Source organism: Rattus norvegicus, chromosome 9 (assembly GCF_036323735.1).
Source record: "Rattus norvegicus strain BN/NHsdMcwi chromosome 9, GRCr8, whole genome shotgun sequence".
NCBI lineage: Eukaryota > Metazoa > Chordata > Mammalia > Rodentia > Muridae > Rattus > Rattus norvegicus.
The window spans coordinates 30,674,895-30,684,437 of NC_086027.1; the positions used below are offsets into that span (position 1 = coordinate 30,674,895).

The following is a 9,543-nucleotide window of genomic DNA, read 5'->3' on the forward strand; positions in this document are numbered from 1 at the left end:
ACCAGCATGATCTACAGATCTAGGATAGCCGAGGCTACATAAAGAAACCCTGTCTAAAAATAAATGAATAAACAAACAAACAAACAGAAGTTCAAGGTCTTCCTTTTCACACGGCAGATTTGAGACCAGCCTACACACTGCATCAGAAGGAGCATAGGTGACAATGGCACTTGGGTCCACATAGCACTTTATTGGCTTCCAACCAGACCAGTGCTGTTCGGTTACAGATTTAACTGCACACATTATTATTATTCCCAAAGAGTTCTCTAGATGAAATCCTTAGCAGTGCCCTGCTTTCCCTGGGGTCGTTAGGAACAATCGTTTGTCTAGGTAAGTGTCTGAAGCTGGAGTCAGGCTAGAGGGCTTGCTTAAGAGATGTAAGGTCCTGTGCTCGCTTCGGCAGCACATATACTAAAATTGGAACGATGCAGAGAAATTTTCATGGATGACATGAAAATTCGTGAAGCGTTCCATATTTTTATGTAAATAAGAAATACCCAATTTAATAAAAAAGTAAAGAAAAAAATAAACAAACAAACCAAAAAAATATTTTCATAGTAATAGCTAAAAGGTAATTTAGGTAAAAAGAATAGATAATTACTTCACTAAATATAATCAGATGCAAAATAAAATAGACAGCTATTGAAATAGAAAATATGGACAGAGTTAATGAATACTCCATATAATTAATGTTTAAGGTGCTAAATTCACAAATTGCATAGTTGTTATACTTTTTAACCTAATCAGGTTTAGCGTTTTATTTTTGTGGCTAGTATAATAAATTTGGATATTTTTCATAACTGTTACTAGTTTTGTTTTTCTTTAAATAAAAAGTAAATGAAATAAAAAAGAAAGAGTTGTAAGGTCCTGAGTTCAATCTCCAACATTGCAAAACAGTGAAAAATAGAATAAAATAAAATAAAATAAATGTCAGCCCTTTGGTTCCTGGGCTTGTGGTACCCTCCTCCATCTTCGAAGCCAATTGTGTTGCATCCTGTGTTTTCCTCAGACTTCCTTCTCTCTCAATTGTCCTGCCTGACTCTAGGACACTCAGAGTCATATTTAGAACCCACCCAGTTAACTCAGGATACTCTGTCAATATCAAAATCCTTCCTTTAATCATATCTACAAATCCCTTTTTCATGCATAGTAGTATTATCAGGTACACATTTTAGGGTATAGCTAACTTTGAGGACACTTTATGGGAATAATAGCATAGTGCACAAATCATGCACGGATGCTTTTTAAAGAAGAAATTCATGTGCACAGTGCTCTAAGAAACTGAACACATTGGTCAGATTATGGCCATATTCCAGGGGCACTGCTATTCTGGCTAATGGAGTGTTAGTAAGTGCCTAAAGACTGAAGCTGGGCTGTGCCTCACTTCAGGAATTCTGAAAGGCAAGCATTTTCCACCTTGCATAGAAGCCTCATGAAACCTTTTTTTTTTTTAAAGAAATGCACACATTGTGTTCTTTAATCATGCAAATACAAAGTGGAGCATTTTGGATAGCCAGGGTCCCTGGGGATTCAACTACCCTCTGCAACAGGTCCTCCCAAAGGGTCCTTTATCCCAAGTGCAGAGCTGCATCCCTGCAAATTGTGCTCTCTGTAAAGATACATTTTTACCTTTCAGTCTTTTGTACCAATGGACATTGTTACTTATTGCAGGACCAGTATGAACTTGCATGCTTCTAACTGTACCGTGGTGGCTAAAGTGACAAAGAATTAAATGTACTGTGATCAATTCCTGGGGATGATAGAACACACAGTAGAACTGGAGTGCTGGGGATATAACTCGGTGGTAGAGCAGCTGCCCAGAATGTGTATGGCAACCCAGACATACACATGCACATGTACATGCATGGGTACACACAAATGTATCAATTAGAAATCATATTCATCTAGACTCACAATTTTATGGTTGAATGTATATATATAAAATAAGAAGGGGTTTGAGGCTGAAGATTTGGATCTGAGCTTAACTGCACATACTGCTCTTGCAGAGGACAAGAGTCTAGTTCCTATTACCCACTTCAGGGGAACCTCAGCCACCTGGAACTCAAGCCCCAGGAGATCCAATGCCCCGGCTGCCACAGGGACTCATACTCATGTGCCCATACCCGTAACTAACACACATACATATAATTAACACTGTTTGTTTGTTTGCTTGTTTATGTATATATCGTTCTGCCTGCATTCATGACTGCAGGCCAGAAGAGGGCACCAGATCTCATTATAGATGGTTATAAGCCACCCTGTGGTTGCTGGGAATTGAACTCAGGATCTCTGGAAGAGCAGACAGTGCTCTTAACCTCTGGGCCATCTCTCCAGCCCTAATTAACAACTTTTTTAAAAGTCAGTCTAAAAAAAGAAAGACTAAGATATGATCCTACACTCTAAAATAATTATTCTATTAACTTTTTTTTTTTTTGGAGCTGAGGACCGAACCCAGGGCCTTGCACTTGCTAGGCAAGTGCTCTACCACTGAGCTAAATCCCCAACCCCTAAAATAATTATTCTAATGATATGACTAATATTATCATACATCGAGTCAACTAGAAATTTCCTGATGCCAAAAATCATTATGGTTTTAAATATCAGGAAATGTTCATCTGGGCAGTTGTCCTTGAGATCCTATAAACAGGTTGATTTGATAATCACAAACCCACATCCATGGCTAACTAACCAGTCAAAAGAGCTAAGATCTTGTATTACGATGAGACCCTCTGTGGCCTCCCTGACCAACAACCCATAGAGAGAGGTCTCATATCTGACCTTGGGATTTTGTTATCACTCATGGCTGTTAAAAGCAGCATTAATTGACCATAAAGCCTCCATTTTTCTGCCTTCTGTATTTTGTAGTTGGAGGGTTCCATGTGTCTGTTTGACATTCCCTTCATTTTAGTTAATACTCCTTCCCTGCCCCCATCCCCATCCCTCTACCCTTAGCCCTGATTAAACTCTTCACTCTCATATTTTCCTCTGTTTCTATATCACATATGTTGTGCTATTTCCCCTCCCTTGAATCATTCCCCAGCTCCAAACTGTGTGTCCTAGCTTCCTGTCTTCTCTAGCTATTCCAAGTTAGTCATGTCAATCTAAAGATTTGAAGCTGTCAATCTAAAGATTCGAAGCTAAGACTGATACATGAGAGAGAAAGTACAGTGTTTGTCCTGCTCAGGCTGAGTTACCTGCTTGGTAGAGTTTTCATTCAGTTCATTCTTTTACCCATAAATTTAATCATTTCACTTGTCTTTACAGATGAGTACAACTCCACTGTGAAAACGCCAGCCACCTTCTCATTATCTGTCATCAACGGACAGACATATGACTGAGTCCAATCCCTGGCCTTTGTGGATAGGGCAGCAATGAACACTGTCGAGCAAAATCCCTGTCATACAATGCAGAGTCCTTAGGATATGTGCCCTGGAGTGCTGGGCTCTCGTAGTTCTACTTCTAGTTCTTCTTTTTTAAATGACCTCCATCCTGATTTCTGTAGTGGCTGCACCAGTTTCCGTTCTCACCAACAGTGAATAGGGAGTTCCTCCTTCCCCACATTCTTGCCACAATTTTTTGCCACTTGATTTTTTTTTCTACATAATAATCTTCCATCAGAGGTAGAGCTTGCAAGGATTTTCTTCCATGCAGTGCCTCTACACTTGATTAGCAGTTTCCATTTCTCTTTCTGTCCACCATGGCTGAGACCCTGTTACTGAAGACACTGTTCTAGAACTGAGATGGCAGCTTTCTCCCTCCAGGCCAGCTTTCACAGTGCTGGAAGCTGTGATGCAGGCTTCCAGGCCACAAAAGGCATCAATTGCATTACCTCCATGAGAATCCTACAACTACAATACCAACTTGCCAGGGGAGATGTGCCCACTGGTCCAACATTGGTGCCAACTGTTAGGAGAGAAACCAAGCACTCTCTAGTTCTGAGGTGCACTCCACAAGAAAGAATCCATGCCTGATACTGTAAACTTGTTTTAAAAAAAAAACCGTGGTTGAGGGTGCTTTTGGCCCTAGGTTAGCTGAATTGGCCCAGTACCAAGCTGCCTTCTAAATATTTGTGTTTATACCCAAAGACAAATACTGCTTTCAGTCTTATCAGAGACACTCTCTTCCCAAATGACGTCAGCCAATGCAGAGATGAGTGGCAGCTCAGGGTGCTGAGAATCGATGACAGTTGGATGCTCAAACTTCTCAGCACTACCCCACCAGAGGTGTATGGAGTGACAGGGAAATGAAAGCAGAAAGAATGTATGAGTCAGAATATAGTGGGAAAGAACTGTGGGATTCTGACTCCTAGGAATGGCCCATCAATGCAACTGTGATTGCAGAACAGCAGCTGTTGCCTACAATGAACTGTATGGACAAGGACTCTTAACAGTGAACTATAGATAGGAAAGGAGCACACTGGCCCCACCTTTCCCTCTTGAAGAATAGATAACTGATATGTTCTGGAGTAAGGGAAGATACATCTTCAGTTCTATAGCCACAGATGATCTCACCATGCTTCCAGGGATAGTTCCGAGCCTGTGGTCACACATATGGCCATGGTTAACCTTAGTGAGATACAGAACAGAAAACACATGAAGTGGAAAAGGAACTTGAAGGGAGCATGGAATTAGCAATAGAAGGAAGAGAAGAGAAGAAGGATGGAAATCAAGTGTGTGTGTGTGTGTGTGTGTGTGTGTGTGTGTGTGTGTGTGTGTGTGTTAGTTATTAGGGACACAGACAGACAGACAGATTGATAGAGCAGATAGAGATAGATATCTCTCAGGAAAAAAAAACAAATTATTGGAGAAAGTAGGAAAGTTCTAGTCTTCAGCACACATAAGCATACGAGGCTGCTCCTTCTCCCCAGGTTTCTACACAGCAGTAGGAAATGCCAGTAGACTGGAGAAGGTGGATGGTGTCTCTAACAGGTCTGAGGCTTCTGTAAGGAGCTGAGGAGAGCATATCAGATTGGCTTGGGTAGATAAGTGTCTAGTGGTATGCTCTTCGGATACATGAGCTGCTAGCCTCTGTGTCACCAGCTGTTTGAGGTCCTGAAGCACAGTTACTGAGTAGAAAATCTATGACCTAAGTCCTTGTAGTTCCTTTGGAGGTAGTTAACTATGCAATTAGCAAACAACTCCCTCAAAATAAGAAAAAAACAAGACGAAACAAAAAAAAAAAATCAACCTTCCTCTGGAGGACAGGGGAGACAACATTCAATGGACGCAGCCTTTCCTCTGTTTACTGACTCAAACCCAAGGCATCTTCTTCAAGCAAACCAGAGGGAAGTTCACAATTGCTGAAATGTGGAACCTTTAAAATTAATAACTTTAAAAAAAATCAACTAAACCAAGCAAGGGAGTATATTTAGGTCTTCCCCACACACTGAATAAAAAACCCAGCCCTGAAGCTAAGCAACTCCCTTATATGCGGCTTAATATTTCCTCCTTCATAAAATCATTGTGATGACTGAGTCTAATCCATGGAGAGTTTGAAGATTTTTCTACCGCAACAACCAAGCAAGTGTCTGATTACATTACCGAGCATCCCACAAGTACTAAAGACAATGTCGATCCTACTGTAGCGGGGAATGACTGCACCATGGCTCTGCCCAGTGCAATGCATTCCCTTTAACAATCCCAGCTCGACAGTAGTTCGCCCAAATCCTCAAATACAAATAATACCATTTAACAAATGTTAATAAGCTAAGTAACATGGAACCAAGAGGAAAAGAAGATCGACTCTCTTTTATACTTAATTCTATTTGGGGTTTATTTTCAAATCTAACACTCTTGAAGACGGGTCTCTCTGTGCAGACATGGCCACCAGCTAGAGACAGAAGCAAGCGTTGGTTTCTCAGGAGATCACACTTGGGGTTTCAGGCGACCACAGAAGGCAATCAGGCATTTGACAAGTGGTCTGAGTGACATCTGAGGTTTCTGTCTTCTTAGGCGGTGAGAAACCAGGAGTGTGAAGTCAGCAGGACCCAGAATCTGAGGGAGCTCTTGCCTAAGAGATTAGTGGCTTTAAAATAGTAAGCACTTTATGCTTTCCCCACCTTCTTGGGGATAGCCACACTGAAGATGAACTTTATAGCACACAGAAGTGTCTAGGGTGGCCTTCCCTTCATGACTAGTTTCACTGTGGTATTGGGTTTCAGAGCAAACAACTGAAGGGCATACTAAAGATACCAAAGTGAACCTGGCTTCCAGATTCTCCCAGCATCCCTCAGTCCCTACCTGTTACAGGGCACAGCCAACCTGCCCCACCCTCCACCCTGAACTTTCCAACCCAGGAGCTGGGCTTACCCTCCTGCAGAGTCTCTTCACTATCTAATCCAGATGATTTGGTTCTTTCCCTCTCCTTGTCTCTTCTCTCTCACCCCCTGCATCTCTCTTCTCCGACCACATGCTTTCTCTTTCTCTTCCCCTTCCCCTCTTGTCTCCCTCTCCATGACTCGACCTCACTGACCCTCCTGTGTGGTCAGCGAATTCCCCTGACAGCTGTCCTCCAATAAACCTGCCTTCATACTTTAATTTGGCTTGAATTGAATGTATCACATAGCCCTGAAGTAGCCACTGCCTTAATCCACCGAGACATCTCACCGACCTCACAGCCATGAGAATGTGGTTGTAAGATGTGGTTATGGGACTTCTGTTGTTACCACTACAAAGTCTGGTCCTTGCCCTCAGGCCATACAAAGGGCTGTGGTATGTCAATTACTAACGGCACGGAACAAAACCACAGAAGTAAGCTAGTGTGTGCAGAATTCTATGGATTTTTTTGTGACAACGCATAAACACGCCTTTGTTTAATGCATTGATTCACTGAACTTTGAAAACAAGAGTTATAATCCATACATCCTACAACACCAGTGACAGCTTGTTGTAGCTGGAACCTACTCTGAATGTTTTTCATTTAAGGCCTTTTTAATCCGTCTTACAAACCTTGGAGGGAGGTAGTATTCTCATCCCATTTCATACTTCAGAAATCTCTGACAAAGAGAAGTAATTTGTTCAGGGTAAGCTATTGGTGTGGAAACATGTACACAATATTTTTTTAAGATTTATTTACTTATTTATATGAGTACACTGTAGCTGTTTTCAGACACACCAGAAGAGGGCATCAGATCCCACTACAGATGGTTGTGAGCCACCAGGTGGTTTCTGGGAATTGAACTCAGGACCTCTGGACCTAAGAGCAGTCAGTGCTCTTAATCACTGAACCATCTCTCCAGCCCCAGAAGTTAAACTCTTGCCACTCTTGCACAAGATGAAGTTCAATTCCCAGCATCCACATGGTGCAGCTCACAGTTACCCATACAAACCAGTTCCAGGATATCTGAGATCTTCCTCCAGACTCCATGGGCACTACACTAACATGCACAAACCTACAAGACATACACAAAATTTTAAAAACCAAAATAGAATATTTTTTAAAAACTCTATGAGGTTGGCACTGCCAACATGCCCATTTACAACTGAGAAAGAGCAAACAAATCTGAACAACTTAGTCAAATCACTAGTCATCAGCATGAAGCAGTAAGATCTCTACCAACCCTACATCTGATAGAGGGCTAATATCTAATATATACAAAGAACTCGAGAAGTTAGACTCCAAAGAACCAAATAATCCTATTAAAAATGAGGTACAGAACTAAACAAAGAGTTCTCAACTAAGGAATATCAAATGACTGCGAAACACCTAAAGATATGTTCAACATCATCAGGGAAATTCAAATCAAAACAACCCTGAGATTCCACCTCACACCAGTCAGAATGGCTAAGATCAAAAACTCAGGTGATAACAGATGCTGATAAGGATGTGGAGAAAGAGGAACACTCCTCCATTGTTAGTGAGATTGCAAGCTGGTACAACCACTCTGGAAATCAGTCTGGCATTTCCTCAGAAAATTGGACACTGCACTACCTGAGAACCCAGCTATACCACTCCTGGGCATACACCCAAAAGATGCTCCAACATATAACAAGGACACGTGCTCCACTATGTTCGTAGCAGCCTTCTTTATAATAGCCAGAAGCTGGAAAGAACCCAGATGCCCCTCAACAGAGGAATGGATACAGAAAATGGGGTACATCTACACAATGGAATATTACTCAGCTATCAAAAACAATGACTTTATGAAATTCATAGGCAAATGGTTGGAACTGGAAAATATCATCCTGAGTGAGGAAACCTTGTCACAAAAGAGCGCACATGGTATGCACTCACTGATAAGTGGATATTAGCCCAAAAGTTTAGAATACCCAAGAAACAATTCACAGACCACATGAAGCTCAAGAAGGAAGACCAAAATGTGGATGCTTCAGTCCTTCTTAGAAGGGGGAACAAAATACTCAAGGGAGGAAATGCAGGGACAAAGAGTGGAGCAGGGACTGAAGGAAAGGTCATCCAGAGACTGCCCCACCTGGGGATCCATCACATACACAGTCACCAAACCCAGTCACTATTGCTGATGCCAAGAAGTGCTTGCTGACAGGAGCCTGATATGGATGTCTCCTGAGAGGCTCTGCCAGAGCCTTACTGATACAGATGGGGATAGTTGCAGCCAACCACTGGTTGTGATAATGGGGACCCCAATGGAGGAGTTAGAGAAAGCACTGAAGGAACTGAAGGGGTTGGCAATCCCATAGGAAGAACAACAATATCAACCAACCAGACCCCCCCAGAGCTCCCAGGGACTAAGCTCCCACCACCCAAGAGTACACATGGAGGGAGCCATGGCTTCAGCTGCATATGCAGCAGAGGATGACATTGTCTGTCATCAAAAGGAGGAGAGGTCCTCGATCCCGTGAAGGCTCATTTCTGCCTGGGTGTTGAGGTGGGAGTGGGTGGGTGGGAGTGGGAGCATTTTCATAGAAGCAGGAGGAAGAAGGGAAATGGGATAACATTTGAATTATAAATACAAAATATATCCAATAAAAAATAAAATAATTTTTTAATTGAGATTTTACCCCAGCAGCTGGCTCTAGCATCCTCTCATTCAAGTCATCATGGGCGTGTCTTGGATATTGCTATGACAACCACATAGCTTAAGGGAAAAAGTCAACATAGTCCATGCAAAACCACTTCAATACACAAATCACAGGCACTCTCTTCATATATAAATATTAAATATTTATATAAATATCAAAATGTAATCTTCCTCATTACTGAGCAAAATCACTACCCACTAATAAGTAAGGCTATCACAACTCATAAGGTGTACACGTATCAGTAGCTCTCACTCCTCAAACATATTGCTTCTTTCCAGGGGAGTAGATTACAATGAACTTTGATGTTGGGTGCAAGGGGTGTGCTTGCCTTTGCCATATGTCATTATTGGAACAAGGGCACGGGGTGGAGGAGAAGCAATATTAATTTTCCTCTCACCCAAGACCTTCATAAATAACTAAATATAAAAGAAAAACAAATAACTATTGTGGGAATGCTGTCTAGCATGCAGGAAACCCTAACAAACCGATCGTGGTGGTGCATACCTGTGATCCCAGCACTCAGGAGGTAGGTGTAGGAGGATTAGAG

The 9,543-nt window shown here is 41.9% G+C and overlaps 1 pseudogene; it reads left to right on the top strand.

Moving 5' to 3' along the window:
* Positions 1 to 387: 387 nt before the first annotated feature.
* On the top strand, positions 388 to 480 carry LOC120094868 (U6 spliceosomal RNA; annotated as a pseudogene).
* The last annotated feature ends 9,063 nt before the right edge of the window (positions 481 to 9,543 follow it).